Genomic DNA, 24,015 nt, shown 5'->3' with positions numbered 1-24,015 from the left:
TAAAGATGTCAATCCGTCAATCCGTTAGCATTTTCACGGGTAATGATGACTTTAAGAATGGTCATCCGTTATTCCAGTGGCTCTCAACTTTTTTCACTGTTGATACACTTTACTGTACGCCTACGACATCGCGACACACTTCTTCGATATATTAATTAAAGTAATTTAAATCATAATAATCAGTGACGCACTCAGTTTAACGAAGAAGGTTCAGGTACTCAATCTCATTTAATTGCAGGACACGAATGATTTTTTATGTATATCTTAATATAGTAAATGTTTATTTTTCTGTATTATCTTGCTCAAGAGGGGTTAAAACCCCGAAACTTTCCTTGTGTATGTCACTGATAATGGTGTTAGACAATAAGTTTATATGAAGCAGTGACTTTATGTAATAGTGGACATTGTTGCTACTGTTGGAGGCGTTGACTGGCACAGGCTGTATCAAAACTGATTCTAGTTAATAAGGTCACTAATTCTAAAATTTCGTGAAACACTCCATGAGACTGAACGACATAGCAGTTTCGCGACACACCGGTTAAGAATCAGTGCGTTATCCCATTCTTTCATTAATGTGCATTTCCCGTATCCCCTCTACCATGATCCCCTTTACTATCTTCAGCAGTTTATATTTTTCTTTTGAGTTACTTGAGGATGAGTTTGTTTTGAGCTACAACCATTATAAGGTTAACAACTCTAAATATGAATTGCTGTTGTGTGCTATTGAAAATTACATCGCTATATATCGTCATATGTATTTTAAATAGAATGACAAAACGAGACACTGTTGCTTTCTGCACAGTTTTGGGTAGATAAATAATAGCTGTTGCTAATAGTCCTTAATATAGCTACAAACACTATCCGTATTCGGAGCCACTGGTTAACATAGTGGTTTGTTGAAGAGGATTGTCCTGAGTTTTGTTTAATTGTCCACTGTAACTATGATAAAGTTGTTATGTGTTAAAGGTATTAAGCGGTTCACTAACGTTGTGTTTCCGCAAATGTACCGAGATAAGGAAGAACAATTTATAATAATAATCTGCAGTGAAAACAATGTTTGCAACTCAACTGACAAAGACAAATGACGAGGATGTTTGTCTTGTTTGTGTAGACTGGAACTCGGAAAGGGGGGAAAGGGTTAAATGAAATATTCACGGAAAAGACCACTTTGGGTCATTTAATATTTGTACAGGCATTTCTTGCTTCACTTAATATATGAAGTTGAAGGTGGCAATACTATTTCTACACATATTAGTATATAAAAGAGTAAAACTAGCCTGCTTGTCAACTTCCAGACCATATTACGTATATAGTCTACATAGAGACATGACATTTGGAAAGGTATTTCTTTTTGTCACGGAAGTTATAGATAGAAATACCATTTTTAATATGTTTGTTCGGTATGTGTTGCCATGGAACCGATTTCTTAAATTATGGTAATTTAGCAATGACGTGATATTTTCTCAGTTAATATTAAAACCAGACGTGGTAGTTCATTTTGAGCACTTCCTGTTTTTGTAGAGGGATTAGAGTGGAGTTAGAATATACACTGAGAAAAATCTGTTATCCAAACAGCGGTATATTGTACAACTATACGGATTACATATGTTTACTACGGAAATCTGTACGGAGCATATGGTATTCATATGTTACGTACGCACAGTTTTTTTCCGCTTAGATGTTACATCATGCCGCTGTATGATATCTGACATCCAACAGTATTGCCTATATTACATACGTGTACGTATGTTCCATACGTCATATCCATCTGCATATGAGATACTTACCGCGTATATACAGTTCTTTGCTTCATATGGAAAGTACGTAGTGATCAATCTTAAAACCGGAAGCAGTAGATTTCTGCTACTTCCGGTTTGAATATAGAGTTAAGAAACAAGATGGTACGTATTCTTAGAACACTAAATCGATTCCAAAACAAACGGAAAAGTCTTATCATTTTTTTCCTTTTTATAGATCAATATCGAAACCGGAATTTGTAGTGGATTTTTATTACTCTGCTCTTAGTAGAGAGTTAGTTATGAAGATAAAATGTATTCTTGAAACGCTTTCATTAAAGCGGTTCTTGCTGCCTATCACAGTTTTCATTGCATATTTTTCAACGAATTATTTAAAAACGGAAATGGCTAATATCCTCCACTCCTGTGAAATGGATCACCTCCATCAAAGAGTTCTATTAATAACTTTTGACCCTGTACGTCCCGAACAAAGTTGGCTGTGATTTATCAAGTACTTCTTAAGATTTCGTGTCTCCTAGATGAACACACGAACACATAGCGTAAACATACACTTAGACGTGTTTTTGTTAAACCAAACTTCAAATGACCGAAAACATGTAGGCGTTTTAAAAACATGTAGCAGTTCGAAACTTTTTGTGGTCCCTAATCCAAAAACTTATTCTTGGCCAAGATCGCAATCTTTTGATTCATTCTTTTGGATCATCCCTAAGTTTCGTGTTCCTTAAATAATGTAATCTGCATATTTTGACTTTTGACAAAAAAAATGAGGTTTTATTTCTGTGCAAATTATAATGTAGGATATTTTGAGAATAGAGTAGGGTGCCGCGGTAACCCAGCAGTACAGTACTCACCTCTGATATGTGGGGTTCCTAGTTTGATCCTAGCTCACTACAAGTGGACTTGGTGATGGATAGGGGCCGCGGTGGCTCAGTGGTAGAGCGTTCACCTCTGGTGCATGGGGTCCCGGGTTCAAACCCTGCTCCCGCCAAGTGAACTTTGTGGTGGACAAACACCGTGTGCGTGGGTTTTCTCGGGGTTCTCCCGTTTCCTCCCACTTTCTTCATTCCACTATTTCATTCATTTCTCATAATCACCGTCTCCTTTAGCCTTACCGGCATAACCGTGGGACGTAAAACTCAAAGATTTCATTTCATTCCATTTTTGGTGATGGATAAAAACTGTGCGCGTGGGTTTTCTTGTTTTTTTTTTCTATTTCCTCTCGCTTTCTTTATTCCACCATTCCATTCATTAGCATCATCTCCGTCTCCCAGAATCTTGGTGTATAATCGTAGAATATTAACTAGACATTTCATTTTATTCCAGTTCAGAACGAAGTACTTGTACATAGATATGTCTATTAGAATCAGTGACGACTTTGTCATTGTTTAGTCGATTTTAAAAAAGAAAAACTTGGTCACCGACTTCTTTTCGAAAGTTCTGTATTCTTATCTATAAACGAAGTTAAAATAGTGATCTTCTATGAACAATGGAGAATTTTCTTCAAGCCTAATGATTATAATTTCCTACGTAGAGCTATGAGAACATCGTCTTTAAAAGACAAGAGAATGGCCAGATGTTTTAAACAAGATTGTATATACTTTGTGTATACTTATGTGCTTATTCTGTGAACTCGAAACTGTTTAAAATCAATTTCGTTCTACGGAAGGAATTACTATGCATTCTTTTGAATAATTCTCCAGTAAATTCGCTGGGCAAAAAGATTATGATGTATTCATTCCGGAACGATTTTGGACTGAATTCAATTATTATTGTTGCTCTGTCAGTGTGTATACATGTAACTAGATATGCATCTGTAACTTTATATATATATATATATATATATATATATATATATATATATATATATATATATATATATATATATATATATGTGTGTGTGTGTGTGTGTGTGTGTGTGTTGTAGAAACAAGAGTTTGAGCTCACCAATTCAGAAAATTAACTAATGAATTAAACAAACTGGTTAGAGCGATAAGCATTGCGGGTGGTGCTTTCTGTTATCGCGCATTGGTTTTAATACACTTTCTTTTGTTGTTTCTCAATTAAACGTGTCCGGTTGATACAATAGTAAAGCACAGTTTTCAATTTGTTCGCTGCATATATATATATATATATATATATATATATATATATATATATAATGTGTGTGTGTGTGAGAGTGTGAGTGTAGGATGTGACGGTGTCACAAAATCACATGTTGACGGCTAATTTTCCAGATTTGTTACCTCAATTATTGATGGAACGTAACGGTTTTATAAAGATGCAAAACAAACACAAAATGATATCAGAAGTCTATCTATCTCTATGTGTAATCATATTTACTATGGTTTGATTGCGGATGATATCAACATCAAAAATTTAATATGGAATGCGTGAACATGATTTGATATTTCCGGGTGTAAATCCCGCAGTATTTAAAATTGATATGCCAAGTGATTGTTATATGCATGACTGTGCGCATATTACGCTTAAATATCGTCTACAGTCTCCTTCCGATCTGTTTCATGTATTTAATTTGTTCCCTAACTCAATTAGATCTTAATAACAGCATATTTTTGACACACATCTATGTTCGATAAATATACGTTTTCCAATTATTATTTTAGCATGTGCAATTAAATAACTATCAATTTATTCCACATATTTTATAGGTTTTGCACTTATTTAGCTTGCTTTTGTTTTCCTAAAGATATACGATGTATACGTTACTCAAACATGTTACAAGTGGTCAAAATTTTACCGTAGTTGAATTTGTGGGTGGAAAATGAAAGCGAAATCTTTCAGTTTAATGTCTTACAATTATGTCGTTTTAGTGTAAAAGAAATGGATGATTAAGGCAAATGAATGATGATGGAAGAGCCGGTGGAATGAGAATGTGGAAAGAAAGGGGAGTACACCGAAAATACCCATAGACACGATGTTGTCTACCAAAAACTTACTTGGCCGGGGATTGAACTAGGAAATCCACGTACCAGAGGTAAGCGCTCTACCACTGAGCCACCGTGCCCCCAGTTTGTGGATGGATTAAAGTTGGTCATCCCTTTTAGCACTGAGGTAGGCGCGTACCCAGAAATTGTTTGTTGGGAGAGGCCCACGCATTGGAAGGGCCCACTACGTCTATGTAATATTCAACGGGTATTTTTCTACACTCGAAAATACGATAAGCAATTATAAAATATTTGAAACAATTGAAATAGCTTTTACTAGTTTGTCGAAACGGCAGCGAAATGAATCTAAAAGTAAATAAAACAGATAAATGTCCTGAACTAAATGATTTATAAAGATATCGGTATTTGCATAAATTTGGGCGATATAAATGCTATATGAGCAGTAAAAATTATCGAAACAGTTATTGTAAAAGTAGCTTTATAAACTTTGTAAAAGCCTATTATTATTATTATTATTTATATGGTATTCTGTCGTTAGTAAATATTTCCAGATATATTTTCGGAGAAAAATTATAAAACTAGATTGTTTTTATAAGAGAAAGACTACAGATGAAGTGTAAGATGAAAGTTTTGTGCTACATCAATTATTCCCCTGTTAAACAGGTATAGTTTTATTGAGAAATTGTACAAATGAATGCTGAGTTAGGAACTTTTTTGGAAGGGGGGGGGGGATCCGAGTCCCCGTGGATGTGTTCCTGCATTGAGGCATTATGATAAGGAATATAGAATGTGAATAAATGCCCACATGCGTGTTTTAAGGCGCAAGTTGAGTCCATGATATTATGGGGAGGACAATTTTTCATTCAAACTTGTACAAACAAACGCAAGAATGGTAAATCTGCGGCTGAGAAAAATATACATATTTGACGAATTGAATGGTAAAATGATCAGAGAATGAATGATTTGCAGGAGAAGAAGAATAATCTTAAGGAAAAATGGTAAATATGAGTGGTTATGCTCAAAACCTTTTCGGAGATGACATTCATGTGAGAATCCAATCTGGTACTACGCTCATATAAAAGTGCACGCGTTAACCACTAGGCCACGAAGGAGACGAGCCATTGCATGCCTGTCAACGTAGTTAACATTTGAATGAAAACATACATTATTCTAAGGAAGAGAAGAAAAGAAATAGCATAAAACTTCATAATATATTTTCGATAGAATTTTATTTATTTTGTACTCTTTCCTATGTAAATCTAAGGTACACTGTAAAAATAATAAAACAGCATTTTAACACTTTTAGGACAGATGTTGAGGGGTAAATATATCAAGTGTGTGTTTATAAAGTGTGCTTTGTGTGTCCAAAAGCGTTCATTCTCCGAAAACATTTTAAAACACTTCTTCTCGGCAAACAGTTCGAGAACAAAGTGATGACATACATTTTGCACGTTTTGTACATACATCTAGGACGTACTTGGAAACACAGTATCTACAAGGGGTAAATATGTGTCATCTAGAGGTGTTCAAAAAGTGTCGATAATGTGTACAGTGTCCTACTGTGTATAAAAGTAGTTTCAGTATTTTTTTTTGCAGTGCAGTCAATCGGCGGCCTGGTTTCGGTCTCTAGTGCGGGCAAGGTTTGTTTTTCGTTCTACAACGATTGGTGGGTTCCTCTTATATTGTCACCCACGAGTCGAGTTGTTATTTCTATGAGAAGATATAAGACAAGACAAATGTCATCTAATTTAAAAAATACACTTTCCGATACAAGACAGAGCTCTTCGAATTAAAGGTAGCACACTTTTCAATACAACACATTATAATAATATCTTCCCAATCGCGATAGAGCTTTCATGATCTGTTTCATAATACTTTCCCAAATGAAACGGATCTTTCCCAATAGTAACAGATACATTTTAGAGACGAGGTATCACTTTCAGTAATTACTCCTTTTAGAGACGACATAAACATCTTCCAGTAGATATGTACATTTTTCGAGACTGGATATCAATTAGACATTAAATTAAACATTGTACATTTCAATTAAACATTATACAAACATCATCTAATCTCTGTTAAAGAAAAAGTAACAGTTTTGTCTTTTGTCAACAGTAACGAGTCTCAAAAGCACATAGCAAAAGTTTTGCTTAGCCACATTGATTTATCATAGGTTAACAAAATCGTAAGATACTTTGTCTGTGTTAAATTACTGAACGTGCTTCTAATTCACTTTTGCTATTTGATAAATCCTTCAGAGTACAGTAGCTTAGCAGGAAAGCGTTCATCTCTAATGCAAGAGATCCCTGACTCGACTAAAGATTATGTGAGTTATAAACACCGTGTCCGTGGGTTTTCTCAAGGATTTTTCCGTTTCTTCCCACATATGCATTCCACCAACTATTTCATAATTATTTCTTTTCATTAATCATTCATTTCCTTTAGCCATCATAACTATTGGGTCGTAAAACTATAGATACATTCTTGTAGTCAGTCATTGTCAATCAGTGGGATAACAAAGGCTTGAGTAGATTTGGTTAGTTCAACAGTTTGTTTAGATGACTAGTGTTAATAAGACCTATTTTTATCTTTTAACCATGTGTTTCATTATAACAATTTATGACATATAAATGTACCCTTAAGGCATGTAGGACAACCTTTATATTCTGCCAATATCATCTTTATACTGACGATCTATTAATATACTACCCGTTTTCCTTGCGTGAACTACTATGTGTGTGGATATAATGCAGATTTTTTACAACTGACACTTTCAGTATAGAAAAAGATAAGAGTATTTTAGGTGCAGTCAAGTATTTCACCTTGTTTTGTAAGGAATCTCTCAAAGTTTGTATCATCCGTTCATTGTTTACAGTATTTGTATCACGACATACATTAATGTAGTGATTCAATTTGTCTCGTACCCATCTAACCTTGTGGATGTTAAAATTGTGGACAGATTGAGATGAAATCTTTTAACTTTTTGACCTGAAATTTCTTGATTTGCTCAAATATACAGTGTGACACAAAATTTTCTCTCATTTTTAAAGTTTAAGGAAACAAAAACGTAAGCTTGCTTATTCAAAAATATGAAATGGTAAAGAAAAATGTTTGTAATTACTTTATTATAATTTTAATTATTCTGTTCCTCTGTTGGCAATACCACAATTATTGCTAATAATACCCAATAAAACTTCCCATCTATTAATCGGCTGTAGCACTGTCTATGGAGAGGAGAGAGAAGTTGGGGTCATTGTTTCCGCTCACCACTATATTGTCATTTTCAATTGTTATTATGGTTTGGTCGGGTGCTCATCGCGTGTAAGCAGTCGAAATGTCTTCTTCAAAATGAGTATTTTGTGATTACGGTAGAAAGAGCTTCTCGCTTAGTTTTGTTATTCCTTGTAATTAAAATATTCCTGATCGGAAGACTATCTTGCAGTAGGTAAAAAATTTCGGATTAACGGGTTTAACGTTGAAAAACTCATCCATCCTTCCTATAAATGCTTCTACGTCTAATAATATTGAAGCTGTGAGACAGTTTGTCTCGTAGGTTCCATAACGTCCTGCAGGGAAGCACGTGTACCTGTTGGGCTTTCTAGGGAGAATGTAAGAATTTGACAAGAAGAGCTTCACATTCAATCAAACTATTTTCAATAGTATTTTGTATTTTTGAATAAACAACTTTCTATCTGTAAGACTTTTTCTTTTATTAGCCTGTAAAATGTGGGAGGTTCTGTTGAGTCATCCTGTATATACTGCCTTAAAGGTGGCGCTTTAACCGTATTTGGTTCTATAGTGCTAGTAAACGATAGTAATAGAGTTTGTTTTCACTAGTTTAATTACATCCAGGTAATAAGCTTTCTGAAACAGGATTAGCGGTCATCTTATTAAATAGATCACGTAACAAGACAGCTGGTGCTGACGTAACTACGAATTTCCTCTTTGAAAGTGTACATATTAGGTAGCTACGCATTTATTGAGAATGTAACGTAGCATGGGAAGTAGTAGCACTCTTGAGGAAGTAGCTGTATTAATGACGTACGTAACGATATGAGAGAGAAACCTGATGTAAATGAAACCTTAATAAATTTGCTATCATGTAATATGTTATTGTTTGTTGTTCCGTACCATAATAATAAACTGCAGTGAATATTATCAAGTCTATATTGGTGCATATTACTCCAAGTAGTATATGTACTGTCAGTACTATCTTGAGAAATAAATAGACGCTAACATGAAAATTATATTACTATTATAATAGTGGAAACTGGACTATTCTAGTTAATATTTTCACACATTCATAGGTGATTTTAAAAATTCGACATGAGCATGACAAAAAATATTAGGGCCGTCCAGTAAGTAAAGAATGATTCGATATAACTCAACAAAAACAAAAAATATCAAAACAAAACTTCATTTACAATACTAAACCTAAGACAACTTTTCCACATATTTGTCATTATTATTCAGACAATTATCATAACGAGATGAAAGTTTTTTTTCAATGCCGATAAAGTAATGCACGAATTCACCCTACACGTACAAATTTCCCTACCATGGCGACTGCGTGTTTTACAGTTAGCTCTCTTTTATGTTTCACTTTGAGCTGAGTCTCGTTTTTGTGCGAACACGTTTGTTGCAGTAGCACTTGTTCAAAATGGCGGTTGCAATAGTGAGTCCCGCCAAATGTGAAACAGGCAGTGTTATTCATTTTTTTGAATGCGCAAAATGTTCGGCTAATAGAAATTTATACGCAAATCGAGCAAGTTTATTATAAAAATGCAGTGAATGAGTCTTCTGTTAGAAAATGGTGTATTATGTTCAATGGAGGAAGAATAGACGTGCACTACAAAGATCACAGCGGCCAGCTTCATTCGTTATGAACAACTTGAAAGAAAGAATTGAAAAAAAAATCTGAGGGATAGGGGTTTCACCTTAGACTCTTTGCAGGAAACTCTTCGAGGAATTTCGAGATAGCTCCTACATAAAATGGCAACAGTTTATCTAGGTTACAGAAATGTGTGTTCGGTAGACTCGGTGGGAGAAAAGATTAAAATGGGACGCAAAGCTCTAATCATTCAACTAATGTGTGCCTAGCCTTATTTATACCAGTGGGTTTTTCGTTGGTATATTGTAAAAATCAAGATATTTTCTTATGTATTGCAATGAGACTTCCTGCCCGATTGCTGTGGGATATTTTTGGGTTCTTTCTGGGATAATCACAGGACGACTTTTCGACGTATTGTATTATTTTGTGAGAAGAGCATCCCACTGAAGTTCACGGATATTTCTATCAAGTTTTTACTGCAGCTTAAATAATTCAGGACAGGAATCGGACATGTGGGACATCCTAAGAAAGTTCAATAGACATGTTGTGCTATGTGAGAGAGTAAGAAAAAGTAAGTATTGTTAGTGTCTATAACATAATTTACATGGACAATTGTGCACCGTACACAATTACTCCCTCTTTTATCTGTTTGTGATACTACTGGATAGCTACACTACAAACACTTGCTGAAGCTGACTATGGCAGTGATTTGATTGTATAGTACTTGTGGAATGTTGTGCAATGAACATTCATACTCAGTTCTATACATTTTTTTACAAATCATTTATTGTATCATTAGAATAATATCAGCATGTGTGTATTAAGATCAAAATATAAAAGATAGGCTTTGGTAGAGTGCTCACTTCTGGTACTCAGAGTTTATGGTTCGATCACGTGAGTGTGTGGTAAACAAAATCAAATTCGTAGGTTTTCTTGGGATTTTCCAGAAACACATTCTTGGAATTATTTTCGCACATACACATTCTTAAAATGCTTTCACAGTAATTTACTTTCATTAAACATCCGTATCTATTACTCTACAGAGTATAATCATAGCAAAATATGATGTATTAAGCGAGACTTGCGTTCTAACAGTTTTATACAATGCATGAATTCATCATCAAATCAAAGGCTATTGTGACAAATACGTACAACAAACCTCACCTCTAGAGTAAATTTAATACTTCATTATCGCCAATGCTTGAGAGGGCTCATATTCCCTTTGATAAACTTCCATATTGAAAGTGTCTTTCAATTTTAGTCTCTACTCCGTTTATAGCAAACCACAAACTAACAGAGTTTATAACATACTTATCATATCTGAGAATTAGTTGGTTTCTTTTATCCTTCTAAACAAACTGTGGTCATTTAAAAAAAAATAATGGGATTGAATACTTTTCATGATTACAGTCACAGTTTTTCTTCCGGATACAATGTGCTTTTTTGAATCAGTATTTGCAAATGTTGGGTATGTTTTTCTTCAATATTTCATAACCCACATTGTCTTTACAATTCACACAATATTATTATGCTGTGTAAAATAGTTTTTAGTAAAGGAAGGTAAGGATATTTTATCCGAGTATAATACTTGCATCTTCTATACATTATATTTTATTCACTCCATCAAAGTTCATTTTACTATCTCTAGTTAAATGAATTTTCTGATGGAAGGGAGCGTTATGCTTTTTTCATCATTAATTTATGCTCAAGTATTGTCAACATATCATCTGGCTAGAAAATCAGAGTGCCAACACTTAGCAAATAATTAAACTTATATTTAAAAAAAATAACGATATGCAAACTGAAAGTGTGAGATATATTATTTGACGGTATGTAATAACTATTTTTTTACTGTCCATTTATTCTGTTCTGACTATAATGTAGAATATTATTATCCGGCTCAACATATCTTTTTCTCTTACAGAACAAATACTATTTTAAAACACGCACATAATGAAACAAATACCATATACTCAACTTGTATGTTAAAAAAAAAATAGAAACCTATCTCTCTCAATTGCTGAAAAATATCGCTTTTTTAATCTTTTTTCCCCCTGCCACACACACACACACACTTTTAGGTTGCCATGCTATATTATAAACGAGCACTCGTTAATGGCTAAGTTTTGTCGCACACACATTGTGTACGGAAAACTTCCATGAAATGTTAATAGCCTGTTGTAGAAAACTGAGGCGCGAAAATGCAAATATGTATGCATGAACAACTTTTTTTGGTGCTGGTGCTGTTTTTTGTTATAAGCATCCTGTGCTATCACATTAGAAAGTTTAAAGCTATGAGTACATTGGTACATTATGTACAGTGCAAAAGTAGGCTATGTTAGCAATGTCTATATATATAGTCTTCGTAAAAACCTAAACAATATTGTCGTACAAGATTTTTATGATAAGGTTCATGTTGTACACAATTTTTTAGAGCATCATGTTTTCTTACAATTGGTCACAATATTTTTTTGAACTCTGCAACTATTCACTAGGGATTGTAGGACCTCGATTATATTGTAAATTTACATTATGAATTAATTTTACCAGACCGATGAAAGTGTAAATTCAGTTTCCAGTTTCTCATACCACTCAAATCTACGTAATAAACTGTATTGATTTAAACCAGCAAGTCATTATTGCATGCTTTCCGAGTTTACAAAAACATTATATGAAATGATGTAGTATGTCAGGAAATACTCTCCTAGTACTTTTATGAATTATTTCTATTGGCATGAGTTTCATTTCTGGGCACTCCAGGTGCAGATTTACTTTTGGAGAGCTTGATCGTTATTGTTATAAATACAACGTCCTGACATATGCCATATAAACCAAAAAAAAAAAGGCTGTGCTAGATGTCAAAAAAGGCATAAATGATATCTAACCAACTAAGGCCAGGGCAAAGCTGATGGACCCACACAGAGGACGGTGAGCATGCATACAGGCTAGGATAGTGGAAACATACTATATGCTTCATATTACCAGACTTCTTACCTATGAGATAGCTTTCTCGTTACCACTTAAGATCTCAAGCCTAAGTCGTGAATGTTGTTTACACTCTAAAAACAATATATTTGGAACAACCAGAAGTATGATTGAATGCAACAATATGACTCCAGCAATAGTCTACTTATAGCTGGAATGACAATATTATATGGTTAAAAATATAGCAGGATCAACAAAATGTATTATTGTTTAAGTCAGTTTTATGATGTAATAACTATGTTAATTATGGTACTTGTAATTATAAAACCACCACATAACTGGAAATACCAAGACCATCATAATATTTTATAATTGCAAGTACCATAATTGACATAGTTGTTACCATCATAAAACTGACTTAGACAACAATACATTTTGTTGATTCAGCTATATTTTTAACCATATAATATTATCCTCCCAGCTATATGTATTACTAGAGCCATATTGTTGCATTCAATCATACTTCTGGTTGTTCCAACTATCCCATTTTTAGAGTGTACCAAGGTAGGATCCTCCGAGGACCTAATTTCATTTTCCTGTCAGTTGCTTCTTGCAGTAGATTACTCAAAGTAGGTTATTTGAGCGTCTGAAACTATATTTCGACATATTAGACTTTCAAACAATGATATACATAAGTATGGGTAGTCTACAGAGCGGATATGTGTACCTGTCGGTCGGTTCGTGGGTCTGTCTACCGGTATCAGTAGGAAGATATATAGAAAAGTCTTTATTAACGGACTCAAGTCCCAAGAATATGTTCCACCTCATCCATTGAAACAAGAAGTGACAGAAATTAGCCATTCAAGTTTTAATGTTAATCGCTACAGAACAAAAATTATAACAGTGACAAGCATTTTTTAAAAATCGATTCAATGTCTGAAGAAAAGATACCGTCGTCATTCATATCTATCTACTGAAATCGGAAGTTGTAGAATTTATATTCCGGTTTGAATACTGATCTCAATAGATAAGGGGAAAACAGTAAATGAAATCGATTCAGCGACAAAACAGTAGATTCCATTTATTCCTTCAATCCTCTATTCAAACTAGATGTGATACAAATTAAACATTAGCGTTATCGACGTTGATCAGCTTACAACTGAAACGGTAACATGTAACTTCAATAAATCATTTGCAATCTGTTCATCAGTTAACTCTCTATTCAAACTATAAGTGGTAGAGGTTAGCAATATCCGGTTTCAACGTTGATGTCGTTGTTTAGACATAGACATAAATAATAGATAGTGACCAAATTCTGTATACAGTTAGGTCTTCACCAGATCTAATTTCAAACGAAGCCACCATTTTTTTTTTTCGATTTCGACTCTAAAGGAAATTGGGAGGCCAATATTTATTTAGTATTATATGCACAATGAACTATAATGCCTGTAAGTTAGACAACCAAACTATTTTTCTTGTGGTCAAGGTTGCATACTTCTCAGAACTTTGAATATATTTGTATTAACCTTAATTTTTCGGTGCGGAGAACAAGCATGTCAACTGGCCCAACAATAGGGACAATGCCGAAGACAATGCTCGTCATCATATATATTTTATGAATTTCTTTATTTTCACAACTTTTATATAAACATTATTCTTCTCGGCTTGTGTATAATATGAAAAACGTTGGAAATGAAATGCAATGAAATATATTAGTGAATGTCCCATGATTAACCCCTTTAGGTTATACGTCTGTGAAGTTGTCCCGCCCACCTAATGAATTTTTCTTTTTCTTATCTACATCGTTAGTTTATCGTTAGTTTACGTTAGTTTTGCTAAAATTATCGTTAGTTTTGCAAAAATAACGATTTTATTCGAAAAATAAATGGGCAGGCCAACTTCACGGTTCCCCGCCCACAAACGAATTTCAAAAGTTTTTCATATCACATCGTTAGTTTATCGTTAGTTTACGTTAGTTTTGCTAAAACTATCGTTAGTTTCGCAAAAATAATGATTTTATTCGAGAAATAAAGTTTCCCGCCAACTGTGAATTAGCCCGCCCATATTGAATTCTCATAAAATTCCAACTCATATCGTTAGTTTACGTTAGTTTCGCTAAAATTAACGTTTGTTTCGCAAAAATAACGGTTTTATTCAAGAAATAAAGTTTCCCGCCAACTGTGAATTAGCCCCCCCCATATTGAATTCTCATAAAATTCCAACTCACATCGTTAGTTTATCGCTAGTTTATGTTAGTTTTACTAAAATTATCGTTAGTTTCGCAAAAATAACGGTTTTATTCAAGAAATAAAGCTTCCCGCCAACTGTGAATGAGCCCGCCCATATTGAATTCTCATAAAATTCCAACTCATATCGTTAGTTTATCGTTAGTTTATGTTAGTTTTGCTAAAACTATCGTTAGTTTCGCAAAAATAACGATTTTATTCGAGAAATAAAGTTTTCCGCCAACTGTGAATTAGCCCGCTCATATTGAATTCTCATAAACTTATAACTCATATCGTTAGTTTACGTTAGTTTTGCTAAAATTAACGTTTGTTTCGCAAAAATAACGATTTTATTCGAGAAATAAAAGATCCCGCCAAATGTAAACACAATTACATAGCAGGCACACGCCTATCATGTTCCCTCAGATACAGTACATGAGAATGTGTCCAGTATGTGCCTTATATACTTCTTAGGTATGCCTGTTATTTAAATGTGCTGTTAGGGTTTACATTTGGCGGGAACTTTTATTTGTCGAATAAAATCTTTATTTTTCCAAAACAAACGTTAATTTTAGCAAAACTAATCAAAACTAACGTCAAACTAACGATATGAGTAGGAAGTTTAAGGAAATTCAATATGGATTTGCTAATTCGCAGTTGGCGGGAAACTTTATTTCTCGAATAAAATCATTATTTTTGCGAAACTAACGATAGTTTTAGCAAAACTAACGTAAACTAACGATAAACTAACGATGCGATAGAAAAAATTTTGAAATTCATTTGCGAGTGGGAACCGCGAAGTTCGCCTGCCCATTTATTTCTCGAATAAAATCGTTATTTTTGCGAAACTAACGATAGTTTTAGCAAAACTAACGTAAACTAACGATAAACTAACGATATGAGTTGGAATTTTATGAGAATTCAATATGGGCGGGCTAATTCACAGTTGGCGGGAAACTTTATTTCTTAAATAAAATCGTTATTTTTGCGAAACTAACGATAGTTTTAGCAAAACTAACGTAAACTAACGATAAACTAAGGATGTGATATGAAAAACTTTTGAAATTCGTTTGTGGGAGGGGAACCGTGAAGTTAGCCTGTCCATTTATTTCTCGAATAAAATCGTTATTTTTGCAAAAGTAACGATAGTTTTCGTAAAACTAACGTAAACTAACGATAAACTAACGATGTGAGTTGGAATTTTATGAGAATTCAATATGGGCGGGCTAATTCACAGTTGGCGGGAAACTTATTTCTTGAATAAAATCGTTATTTTTGCGAAACTAACGATAGTTTTAGCAAAACTAACGTAAACTAACGATAGTTTTAGCAAAACTAACGTAAACTAACGATATGAGTTGGAATTTTATGAGAATTCAATATGGGCGGGCTAATTCACAGTTGGCGGAAAACTTTATTTCTTGAATAAAATCGTTATTTTTGCGAAACTAACGATAGTTTTAGCAAAACTAACATAAACTAACGATAAACTAAGGATGTGATATGAAAAACTTCTGAAATTCGTTTGTGGGCGGGGAACCGTGAAGTTAGCCTGCCCATTTATTTCTCAAATAAAATCGTTATTTTTGCAAAACTAACGATAATTTTAGCAAAACTAACGTAAACTAACGATAAACTAACGATGTAGATAAAAAAAGAAAAATTCATTAGGTGGGCGGGACAACTTCACAGACGTTTAGGTTATCTATGATGATTGATGCTTATTAAATGATGATAATAGAAGAATTAATGGAATGAGATTGTGGGAGGAAACGAGGGTAGCTCAAGAAACCTACGGGAACGATATTATCCACCACAAACTTACTTGGCCGCAACGATCCTACGCACCATAAGTATGTGCCATACCACTAATCCACCGTGCTCACATGAGAAACGTTGGTATTGGAATTAAAGTTTGTACCTACATTCAATATTAGGCATTGCTGTTTGGATACAAAGATTTTAATGTTTTCGTACTTATTGAGCGAAATTATCAGTCTCGAGAATCAGTGATGAAACAAGTCACGAAGACTGGGTAGTAGACAGACCTCTGAAACAACTGTTAACGAAGTGACTCGATTTTTCTGAGTTATCGAGCAGACTGGATCTAAGAACCAAAACCCAGCTCCAGATCAGGGTGACCTGGACAAAAGTGATCAAAATGACCAGATGACTTTTGACATATGTGTTGAGAATAAATGTAACAAAGAAACGGTAGATTTGATTTTTTTCAATTGTATATTTACACTCGCTAAAGCTCGCTGGGGGCTCCGCCCCCAGGCCCCCGGTCAGGCCTTTGCCATGAGGTGTCATGTTCTAGAAAACTATTCCTTCAGGAATTCACTTCCCTTTACAGCAGACACCTGTTACCAACACATACTTCAATTCAACCGGTATTATTTCTTCCATGTAACTTTGAAAAGCAAACACACAATTTATTAGAAAGAACTCTATTACAACTACTACTCTGGCAATCATGTGCATGGCTTATTATGTACACTTTGCGCACACCTATACATGTTAGAGACAATAACAGAATTTATTTTCTCAAACATAAACAGCGGACACTGTCTTCCAATAGCCTACCTATTAAACCTTGCATTTTGCGAAAACACTCACTGTTTACAAATGTGATTTTTGCAACCTTTCAAATATTTATTCGTGACATTTTTTAATATTATGTTTTGCAGTGTAATTTAGTACAATGTATTATAATAGTGTCCTTGTAGTTAATTGTACATATTACCTGCAGGAAAAGTAATTCATATCTGTGATATAAGGGTGGGAAAATATTTCAGTCTTCCTGCACATTTAGTCTTCTATTTACAATAAAGACTACAATTTACTAGATAATTTACAAATATGAATATTGTTGGAGATTGTTTAAATCTTTTTCATAGCATTTGAGTGAACACTACTTTTGTACTATAATGTAGTACAGTGGATTATAATGGAAACCTTGGGAATAGTTGTACATATTACCTCAGCAAGATTTCTTGAAAAGTTTCATATATACTGCACAAATTCCTGCAGTCTCCCTGTATACTTATTCATGTATTTTCAATGAAGATACAATTTGTAGGTGATTTACAAATATGATTATCATTGGAGGCTTTTTAAACATTTGTTGGTAACATTTGAGAGAACATTGCTTTTGCACTGTAATATAGAAAAGTCCCTTATAATGGAACCCTTCGGCATAGTAGTACATATTACCTGCAGCAAGACTTTTTGAAATATTTCATATTTACGGGACAATTTCTTGCAGTCTACCTGTATCTCTCGTCTTGTATTTTTATGAAGAATAAATTTGTTCGAATTTACAAATATGAATTTTGTTAAGGCTTTTTAAACATTAGTTCATAACATTTCATTGAACACCAGTTTTTGCACAGTAACGTAGTACATCTTATTACAATGCTGTCCTTTGGTACAAAAGTAATTATTGGGCAGCAGGACTTGTTGAAACGATTATTTATACTGGACAATTACATACAGTCTTCCAGTTTTTTTACTTTTATATTTTCAATGAAGACGATTATTTACTAGGTAATTTAGAATATGAATATTATTGGAGGCTTTTAAAAAATTTGTTTATAGCAACTTAAACAACACCACATTCTACACTTTAGTAGAACATTCTATTAGAATCGTTTCCTTCTAATTTCTTATTACAATCAAATAACAAGAAATCATTTCCTTAATCATCCTAAAAAACACATATATAACACGATTACAATTCCGATTTTAGAGGTGTAATTCCACGGACGCGGGCCCGCTACGTACCAGTAATATGTTAACAGTAAGTAGGAAGTCCAGAATCTAAGGAATTGAGTAGTGTAGGGGAACGACGTGAGCCTACTGTGCAAAAGACCTGAGTTCGAATCCCAACAAGTTTTTCTCTCACTTTTTCTTTCTTTGAAAGTTTATTTTTATAGCATAGGTGATTGAAAATAAGCTTGCCTTTATTATATACGGCATTTCATTCCAACCGGACCCGCAACTAAAACTATTAAATCGAAAGCGGCACTTTTCCACGTATCTTATATATTAAAATTATGTACGCTGCCGACGAGACAATTTTCAAACGGTGCCCATTTGTGTGTGTGTGTGCGTGTATGAGCGTGTGTGCGCAGTAGCGTACGCAGGAATTTATTTCGGAGGGGCCAAACTCAATATCAGTGTATTTTATATTGAAATTCCTAAACTTGTCCCAAAAATTAGGCTAAATTTACTCAAAAGTTGAAATTTCGGGAGTGGTCCGGACCCCCAGGACCCACCCCCTGCGTACGTCCCTGTGTGTGTGTATTTCCTTAAAATTAATATTTTATACTTTCCATTTGTGATATTCACTTCAAATTTGGTATACGCATATATCTTAGCAAGGAACATAAAAGGGGAGAGAGATATTTTACAATCGTTTCCGGTTTCAAGCAGACACTGTTGTCGCGAGACAAAATGTATTGTTGTCTTGTATGGACACTATATCGTGAAAATGATGCCCAATATTTTTTTCAGACCCTTTTTGGGGGACACTGCCTCCTCAGAGCGCCCCTGGCGAGTTCAAAATAATACGTTTATAATACAATAACAAATAGAATGTTATCAGCAGTGCCCCCGGGGTAATACTCCCCTCCCCCGAATATTGCTTCCGATAGAGACACTGGCGATGCTCCATTTCCAAAGCTACATATGTTTGATTTTAAATACTTCAGTATCGTTTCGAAACTTTACACGAACATACTGCCTAGCTTCGAGACCATCTCAACAGTTAGCGTATAAATATATCCTTTCCGTCTATGTCTGTAATAACGAAAATATTTTGTTCACGTAATGCCAACAGAAACTATTTTGATAAAACGAAGCAACGTGATAAGAAAAAAAGTAAGATAAAACAAGGTTCTGCGGGGAATCGAACCCAGACCTGCTACTCAGAAAGCAGACACTTTACCGCGGAGCTAACTAACAACGTTGAATTTTGTTTGTTTTATTCTCCTCAATATACCACATAAGAGTCCAAATGAAGGCAATTCAAAAATATGGCAATTTTGCATTCAAGATGGCGACTTCTCGAATCATTTGTTTCTTCACTTAAACTGAACTACGTCCTTAATAACATAGCGAAACCTGGCTTACCTACCAAGAGCACAACTTACAATTTTCATGGTTACAAATTTTTGAGATGCCATTTTGAATCGAAGATGGCGACTTTTCCAACATGGCGGATTTTTCCCCTCACATGCGCTGTAATCTACACACTTGAACGCAATTTCGTGATTCCACCATATCTACAAGTTGTGTAGAATTAGACGCCCCCTTATAATATTCCTAGCACTTTCTTACACCGAACATGACTATTTCTTTCAAGTTTAAGGGCGGATTCGCAAACTACGCATCAGAATAAACATCACCTCGAAATTTCAACGTCCTACATACAGCCATTACAAATTTCACATTTTTTCGATTTGCGCCGCGAAACGTAAACGAATTTTAATGCTCTTTTTTCTATCATAAACTATGTTCCTAGCTTCATTGCCTGACAAAATATGACGTTTCTATGGTGTGCGGAACTACTCTAAAAACCAGCATTTCGAAACGGCGAAAAATTTTGACACTTCATTTACATGGAAAATGTCGCCTTTTTCGTGATATCGGAATTTTCCCATTACTCACATCCCATGACGAATAAGTATGCAAAATTTGGTGTTTGTATGTTTTGTGGAAGTATGCAAACAATTAAGTGTGTTTCGGATTATAGAGGTATATAATTCCACGGACGGGGGCCCGCTACGTACCAGTAATATGTGAACAGTAAGTAGGAAGTCCAGAATCTAAGGAATTGAGTAGTGTAGGGGAACGACGTGAGCCTACTGTGCAAAAGACCTGAGTTCGAATCCCAACGAGTTCTTCTCTCACTTTTTCTTTCTTTGAAAGTTTATTTTTATAGCATAGGTGATTGAAAATAAGCTTGCCTTTATTATATACGGCATTTCATTCCAACCGGACCCGCAACTAAAACTATTAAATCGAAAGCGGCATTTTTCCACGTATCTTATATATTAAAATTATGTACGCTGCCGACGAGACAATTTTCAAACGGTGCCCATTTGTGTGTGTGTGTGCGTGTATGAGCGTGTGTGCGCAGTAGCGTACGCAGGAATTTATTTCGGAGGGGCCAAACTCAATATCAGTGTATTTTATATTGAAATTCCTAAACTTGTCCCAAAAATTAGGCTAAATTTACTCAAAAGTTGAAATTTCGGGAGTGGTCCGGACCCCCAGGAGCCACCCCCTGCCTACGTCCCTGTGTGTGTGTGTATTTCCTTAAAATTAATATTTTATACTTTCCATTTGTGATATTCACTTCAAATTTGGTATACGCATATATCTTAGCAAGGAACATAAAAGGGGAGAGAGATATTTTGCAATCGTTTCCGGTTTCAAGCAGACACTGTTGTCGCGAGACAAAATGTATTGTTGTCTTGTATGGACACTATATCGTGAAAATGATGCCCAATGTTTCGTTCAGACTCTTTTTGGGGGACACTGCCTCCTCAGAGCGCCCCTGGCGAGTTCAAAATAATACGTTTATAATACAATAACAAATAGAATGTTATCAGCAGTGCCCCCGGGGTAATACTCCCCTCCCCCGAATATTGCTTCCGATAGAGACACTGGCGATGCTCCATTTCCAAAGCTACATATGTTTGATTTTAAATACTTCAGTATCGTTTCGAAACTTTACACGAACATACTGCCTAGCTTCGAGACCATCTCAACAGTTAGCGTATAAATATATCCTTTCCGTCTATGTCTGTAATAACGAAAATATTTTGTTCACGCAATGCCAACAGAAACTATTTTGATAAAACGAAGCAACGTGATAAGAAAAAAAAACGTAAGATAAAACAAGGTTCGGCGGGGAATCGAACCCAGACCTGCTACTCAGAAAGCAGACACTTTACGGCGGAGCTAACTAACAGCGTTGAATTTTGTTTGTTTTATTCTCCTCAATATATCACATAAGAGTCCAAATGAAGGCAATTCAAAAATATGGCAATTTTGCATTCAAGATGGCGACTTCTCGAATCATTTGTTTCTTCACTTAAACTGAACTACGTCCTTAATAACATAGCGAAACCTGGCTTACCTACCAAGAGCACAACTTACAATTTTCATGGTTACAAATTTTTGAGATGCCATTTTGAATCGAAGATGGTGACTTTTCCAACATGGCGGATTTTTCCCCTCACATGCGCTGTAATCTACACACTTGAACGCAATTTCGTGATTCCACCATATCTACAAGTTGTGTACAATTAGACGCCCCCTTATAACATTCCTAGCACTTTCTTACACCGAACATGAATACTTCTTTCAAGTTTAAGGGCGGATTCGCAAACTACGCATCAGAATAAACATCACCTCGAAATTTCAACGTCCTACATACAGCCATTACAAATTTCACATTTTTTCGATTTGCGCCGCGAAACGTAAACGAATTTTAATGCTCTTTTTTCTATCATAAACTATGTTCCTAGCTTCATTGCCTGACAAAATATGACGTTTCTATGGTGTGCGGAACTACTCTAAAAACCAGCATTTCGAAACGGCGAAAAATTTCGACACTTCATTTACATGGAAAATGTCGCCTTTTTCGTGATATCGGAATTTTCCCATTACTCACATCCCATGACGAATAAGTATGCAAAATTTGGTGTTTGTATGTTTTGTGGAAGTATGCAAACAATTAAGTGTGTTTCCGATTATAGAGGTATATAATTCCACGGACGCGGGCCCGCTACGTACCAGTACTATGTGAACAGTAAGTAGGAACTCCAAAATCTAAGGAATTGAGTAGTGTAGGGGAACGACGTGAACCTACTGTGCAAAAGACCTGAGTTCGAATCCCAACGAGTTTTTCTCTCACTTTTTCTTTCTTTGAAAGTTTATTTTTATAGCATAGGTGATTGAAAATAAGCTTGCCTTTATTATATACGGCATTTCATTCCAACCGGACCCGCAACTAAAACTATTAAATCGAAAGCGGCACTTTTCCACGTATCTTATATATTAAAATTATGTACGCTGCCGACGAGACAATTTTCAAACGGTGCCCATTTGTGTGTGTGTGTGTGCGTGTATGAGCGTGTGTGCGCAGTAGCGTACGCAGGAATTTATTTAGGAGGGGCCAAACTCAATATCAGTGTATTTTATATTGAAATTCCTAAACTTGTCCCAAAAATTAGGCTAAATTTACTCAAAAGTTGAAATTTCGGGAGTGGTCCCGACCCCCAGGACCTACGCCCTGCGTACGTCCCTGTGTGTGTGTGAATTTCCTTAAAATTAATATTTTATACTTTCCATTTGTGATATTCACTTCAAATTTGGTATACGCATATATCTTAGCAAGGAACATAAAAGGGGAGAGAGATATTTTGCAATCGTTTCCGGTTTCAAGCAGACACTGTTGTCGCGAGACAAAATGTATTGTTGTCTTGTATGGACACTATATCGTGAAAATGATGCCCAATGTTTCTTTCAGACTCTTTTTGGGGGACACTGCCTCCTCAGAGCGCCCCTGGCGAGTTCAAAATAATACGTTTATAATACAATAACAAATAGAATGTTATCAGCAGTGCCCCCGGGGTAATACTCCCCTCCCCCGAACATTGCTTCCGATAGAGACACTGGCGATGCTCCATTTCCAAAGCTACATATGTTTGATTTTAAATACTTCAGTATCGTTTCGAAACTTTACACGAACATACTGCCTAGCTTCGAGACCATCTCAACAGTTAGCGTATAAATATATCCTTTCCGTCTATGTCTGTAATAACGAAAATATTTTGTTCACGCAATGCCAACAGAAACTATTTTGATAAAACGAAGCAACGTGATAAGAAAAAAAACGTAAGATAAAACAAGGTTCGGCGGGGAATCGAACCCAGACCTGCTACTCAGAAAGCAGACACTTTACGGCGGAGCTAACTAACAGCGTTGAATTTTGTTTGTTTTATTCTCCTCAATATACCACATAAGAGTCCAAATGAAGGCAATTCAAAAATATGGCAATTTTGCATTCAAGATGGCGACTTCTCGAATCATTTGTTTCTTCACTTAAACTGAACTACGTCCTTAATAACATAGCGAAACCTGGCTTACCTACCAAGAGCACAACTTACAATTTTCATGGTTACAAATTTTTGAGATGCCATTTTGAATCGAAGATGGCGACTTTTCCAACATGGCGGATTTTTCCCCTCACATGCGCTGTAATCTACACACTTGAACGCAATTTCGTGATTCCACCATATCTACAAGTTGTGTAGAATTAGACGCCCCCTTATAATATTCCTAGCACTTTCTTA

This window comes from Thermobia domestica, chromosome 3 (genome assembly GCF_964235325.1).
Source record: "Thermobia domestica chromosome 3, izTheDome1.hap1.1, whole genome shotgun sequence".
NCBI classification, from domain to species: Eukaryota; Metazoa; Arthropoda; class Insecta; order Zygentoma; family Lepismatidae; genus Thermobia; species Thermobia domestica.
Note: the sequence above shows the minus strand (reverse complement) of the source record.